Below are 6,163 nucleotides of genomic sequence, written 5' to 3'. Positions count from 1 at the left end.
CTTTGCATTATTATTTTTTTTCACTTCTTTTATGAATAGTCGTTACATAATTTGGATAAAGTACTATTTAGACATATTAGCATAGAAGATAGTATTAATTTAATCAAGCCTCCTTTGGGTACGATCCTCGAAGTACTTCTGTATTTCATTGTAACTTTTACATTACAACCTGACTCATATAATTATGGACACCATGTTAGTTTTTATCTTAAGTTGAAATATTCTCACTTCCAAAGTTTTTATCTTCAGTTGAAGTATTCTCACTTTTAACGTTAGTATGTTGGGAGGTGGTCAGAAGTATATCCTGACCTTCTGGCCATTTACATATCGAATTATGATTTTGATATCCACGTTCCAATAGAAATCTTTTTCTTCTACAAAATAGTATAAAGCAAAGTAGCTCAAAAATTACTGACTCCGAATACATTTCAAGTATGGGATATTCTAGTACACACATAATGTATCCATATTTTAGCAATAGGAAATATACTAGCTTTATTAAACAACACTGGAAAACTAGTGCTAGATTGGCATTTCCATTTGCCTCTCCCTTCGATTAAGTAATTTTTGATGTATTCCATATCTATTCTTTAATAAAAAGTTAAATTCATTTTTTGCATAAAATCATACATATAACATGGAGCATCATAAAATCTACAGATTTCTAGGGGAGATATGAAGACTTCTTTACCCCTCACAGTTACGTACGACCATAACTCGTCCAATGGTCTCTTTGGTTCTTATTCTTTTAGCGAAGTGTAAAATTCTTGTACAATCGAGATCATAGTCAGTTCTATTAGGGTTTTACAAAAATTTTCCCATGTATGATATTGTATGGGATCCTATATATTGCTACATAGAGTCATTAATGGCTCGAAACCATTTTCTTTGATTAGTGTGTTACCTTGAAGTTTGAAGAAGTACTTTTTAACTTCTTTAACACTAATGAGGTTATTTTCCATCGATTAATCAATGTTTTTGGTTCTTCTTGTTCTCTTAGAAGCCATAATCAAATCGTGTTCTAGATCAACCACAATTTTCTAACCAAGCAAAATAACCTACAAATCGACTAACAAACCAAAATATGGACAAACAAAGGATTTGGAATGCTAAACCTCATTTTTTGATGTTTTTGACTTTACTAAAATATTCGTTCATCATGGATTCAATGCATTGTACCTGCAACACAAAGGAATTGCAAAGGAGAATAAAAGAAACAAGAATGCAATAAAAAAGAAAGAAAAGAAATAAGGAAAATCTTGAAAAAAAAAGAGAAAATGAGGAGTGGAGAATGTTTGGAGGCTAGTAATGTAGTAATGTTGTTCTGGGGTTTCAGAAGGATGTTAAGTATGTTTAATAAGTGATTTTAGGGTTAAAAAGAAGTGGACTTTAAGGAAAAATTCTGTGGGTCACATGAAAAATTTAGTTATTTTGCTGTAAACCTGACTCGGTGTCGCGACACCAGGTAAGGATGTCACGAAACTAAACTTCAAAGCTTCAGATTTTTATTTTGAAATATCGTGTTGTGACGCCGTGTTCGATTTCACGAGACTGCCCTTGTATTTTCAAAAAAAATTACTTCAAAGTTCCTTATCATGACACCAAGATTTGGTATCGTAACACGGGCCCTGATTTTTCAATAATTTTCACTTAAAAGTGCGATGTTGCAATACTTATAATCTAGTGTCTTGATATTGTCAGGCTCTCCTAATTGTACCCACTTAAAATACGCCCAGTAATAAACATACTCTAGCCTCCTACAATCTTAATCCAACTCCTACTTCAAATAAGTTCACAAATTTGAAAAACTAATTATACATATTTTACACATATTAATGAAATTCGATAATAACAATCCAACTGCTAATCTTCGTCCTGGCATTCACTTTGTTTTAGATTTCCTTTATTACTCTACACTTTTAATATTTTTTCTCACCTATATTTTCGATTGTACCCCCAAAATAGAGCTCCACTCTCTATTCGTTGACATAGAATGTTTGCTCGTTTGTGGTTGTTAATTCGACTACACTATGGGGCGATATTGTTGGATATGGTGCCCTAAGTGTAGTAATTCTATCTATTTACACTTGTAATTTTTTTCGAACACATTGGTTAATAAAATTATTCTTGAATTGCATTACTTGTTTATATAATTGTTCTCATATTGTTTTTATACGTAAAGTAAAATGGAAGCAAGTGTTGCTCATTAGTTATCTAATGTTCAACTAATACTAAGCAGTATTATCTGGTCAAATTGTAATATGAAAGGACAAATTATTTTAGTAAACAAACCTAAACATGTCATTAGTCGAATCTAAAATGAGCAAATCGATTGAAAGACTAATATATTGTCTATCAAGTCCAATAATGGAGATTTCTTGCCTTGGGCATTGGAACAGATGGCTCCCAAAAGATAGAGACATAGATGTGACTGATTGGACTGACGTATCAGACAAGACCCAAGCAAAATAGATCCTGAATCTGTTTGTGGATTGATTCACTTGTGACATTCATGGTGCGGCATACCTAAATCTTGAGTGGATGACAGACTATGTATGCGTAACTCGTACACTTTGATGTAAGTAAAAGCTTGAGTTCAAATAGATAAGGAACCAAAAGTTGGTGCGTTGGGTATACGACTTCTATAGTATGTAGCGATATTCACAACATTTCATCATAAGTATTGATTTAACAATACAATTGCAACATTTATATAGGGTTTTAGACTGTTCCAGTAAAGAGCAATTCGAAATTATGGCAGAGGGTAGTGTTTGAACTAAAACCACTCATGAAATAGTAGTGCTCTTAGAGAAGGTCAGTAGTAATGATCATACATGGGAGAAGATCAGGAATACAAAACCAACAAATGAAATAATGAGTGTTACTGAGCATGGAAAATAATGGTTCGAATGAGGAGAATGAACTGCCAAGTGAGAGTGATTCTTATGTATTGGATGAGAAAGAGACACTAGAAGAAGAATTTATTCAAAATCTTTTGAATGAGTATTTGGAACAGGTTTATTGATTAGATTGCTAGAGGCATTGTATAGAACCTTTGGGCCAATTGGAGAATTCACGAAATAAGATGGTTCCACCAATCATCAAACCACACACTTGTAACTAAAATCACCTCTAGCTCACTTAAAATATGAGTACCTTGGTGAAAATAATACCTTACCTATTATTATTGCTGCTCATCTATCTGCTAAGCGAGAGAGGGTTTTGTTAGAAGTTCTAAAAATATATAAGAGAGCAATTGGGTGGACCATTATTGATATTAAGGGGATCAATCCAATGTTATGCCAACACAAAATACTATTAGAAGAAGGAAAGAGACCAGTAGTATGTGCGTAAAGGCATCTTAATCCGACAATAAAGGAAGTGGTAAAAAAGGAGTTACTGAAATGGTTGGGTACTGGAATAGTCTATGATATCTTTAATAGTATATATGTAACCTCAACATAGTGTGTTCCCAAGAAAGGGTGGCATGACAGTTGTAGCAAATGAAAAGAATGAGTCAATGCCAACTCGCACAATGACCAGATGATGAGTATACATTGAATACAAAAAATTGAATGATGCAACAAAAAATGATCACTTTTCGCTTTCATTTATCGATCAAATATTAGACCGGTTAGTCAAAAAAGGAGTATTATTGTTTTCTTGATGGGTACTTGGGATGTTGTTAGATTCGAATACATCTGGATGATTAAGAAAAAACAGCATTCACATGTCTATTCAAGACATATGCATTTAGAAGAATGTCATCTGGACTGTGTAAATTCAATAGTTCATCGTAATTATTTCAAAAGATGGTTATTGGTATAATCCTACACAAGAATAGTTGTGCAAATTCCTCCCATGATGTGATAATTTTTGGTGGTAACATATCTAACCATGCTCTAGCTTGACCTCTGAGTGCGAAAAGGTTTAACAATAATTTGACTAATTTATAAAAAATCCCAACATACCCAATAGTACTACATAAACATTCAAATCGTCTAAGAAATATTACCGAATACATTCATGCACTGCAGTCAAACTGAAGCTTTGTAGATACCCATGTTAACAAAACTAAACTAATCTCAAACTTGGGGTTACTAATAATAGGTCTTGCAATGCTAGGTTTAAGCCAATTCGTGTTGAAAATAGTACGGCCAAGGATTGTTGCAATCTTGTATTCACTAGAAATGTGAATTATTTAATATAAACATAGCTAGGTAAAAATGTAACGACCCAAAATATTATATTCTTGATTTGCTAAAATCTATCATAAATAAGTATCTGCTTTAGTTGTTAAGGGTCTTGAATGTGTGTTTGAGGTCATGGGTTTAAATCTCACCTTAGGGAATTTTGTTATTTTTGTCCCTATTCCTATCTTAGTTCTTCTACCTTAAATATTATTTTTGTTCAACTTGTGATAGAATGAGCTTGTTGGTTTAGTGGTAAGGTATTAGCTTACCTTATGGTTATGTGTTTGAATCTCTACGTAAGTAATATAGAAATAATTTTATGCTAACCTCTGTGCTGCCTTTGTGGATGAGTTTCGATTTAATTTGAACTCTACAGAAAAATCTAATTAGCTAGTGCGATAGCTAATATTTAGTATATTTTTGAAAATAAAAAATATATAAGTATTTTCCTTCCCAAAAACTTCCCGCGTTTGCCCCAACTCTGCTTTACATTATTTTCTCTTCTTTCTCTAGTTTATTTTTCCCTTTTTCAAAATTCCTTTTTGGCTTTTTTTTGTTTTGGTTTTTTTGTTATTTTTTGATTTTATAGTTTCTATTTGGTTGGCTTCAATCCTTAGAGGTAAGGTTCCATCGTCTTCTACTCTATTCTGTTGCTGAAATTGTTTGTTGGGTATTTGGGGATTTCAAAATTTTGATAGTGTGGTGCAAAATTTATTTTTTGTCATCTAATTAATCTGCTATGTTTTAGGAGAAGAACTTGATGTGTTTGGTGTCCTTCCAGTGACTTAAGATTAGTGGCAACTACTCGAATGTATTCTTGGAAGGCTTAATTAGTTCGTTTGTGATCAATTTTTCTGATTAATTAAGTTTCATGAATCGATGCTAAAATTAATTATGTTAACTATCAATTTAGGTGTGGGAGTACTCCATTCTTGATTTTATGTTAAAAGACATCCAGGTGTGTAACGAAACTCAAGAAAACAACAAACGATAGGCTGTGTGCCACATAGCTGTGTGCTGGACCGTGTGAGACATAGGATTTGGGCCTATTAGGCCTTTTTAGGCCACATGGGCGTGTGTGAGGCCATGTGCTAGATCCTGTGGGGTACATGGGCTAACTAAGTAGGTCGTTTGGTGTCCCTCCAGCAACTTAAGATTTGAGTAGTTACTATTTATTTAGTGGTAAGTGCTAAAAAATATTCTTGGAGGGTTTAATTAGTTCATTCATGATCAATTTTTCTGATCATGTTTCACGAATCGATACTAAAATTTGTTATGTTAATGGTTGATTTAAGTGTGGGGGTATTAGATTCTTGATTTTATGCTAGAAAACCTCCATGTATGTAATGAAATCGAGAAAATAGTGAATGATGAAAGCCAAAAATTGGGGCTATTAACGCTACACAGTCGTGTGCTAAGCCGTATGGTAAGCCATGTGCTGGACCGTGTAGGCTATATGGGTGTGTGTGAGGATGTAATACCCCAAAATATATTTGGCTATGTTTCTGTAATTATTTGACACAAATATATATCTGTTTGCTTCAGTGGTTAAGTATTCTAGGTGTGTGTGTGAGGTCCCAAGTTCAAGTCTTACCTTGGGTAAATTTTGGAATTTTTTTAACTTAAGCCCTATCATTGCTCAGTGGGCTTATATTCAATTATTTGTAAAACCATATCAGAATGAGCCTCCTGGTTCAAGTGGTAAGGGAATTGGTGTACTGGAGGTCCTGAGTTCAAATCCCTGCGCGAGCGTAGGTGATATTTTTGTTCGATTTTGTGTCAGTGTTTTGGTTGAATTTAAATTCTGAGAAGTTGGGTGTTAGTGGGTTAGTGGAGAGATAATTAAGGGATTTAGGAAGTTATCAAATTTCATTTTAATTTTAATTTTAATTTTTATTTTATTCTCCTTTTTCAAAAATTCTAACTTTCTTTCCTAAATTCTGACGTTCTTCTTCAAAATTTTCTCTTCT

This window comes from Gossypium hirsutum, chromosome A04 (assembly GCF_007990345.1).
Source record: "Gossypium hirsutum isolate 1008001.06 chromosome A04, Gossypium_hirsutum_v2.1, whole genome shotgun sequence".
Lineage (NCBI taxonomy): Eukaryota > Viridiplantae > Streptophyta > Magnoliopsida > Malvales > Malvaceae > Gossypium > Gossypium hirsutum.
This window is presented reverse-complemented; position numbering follows the sequence as displayed.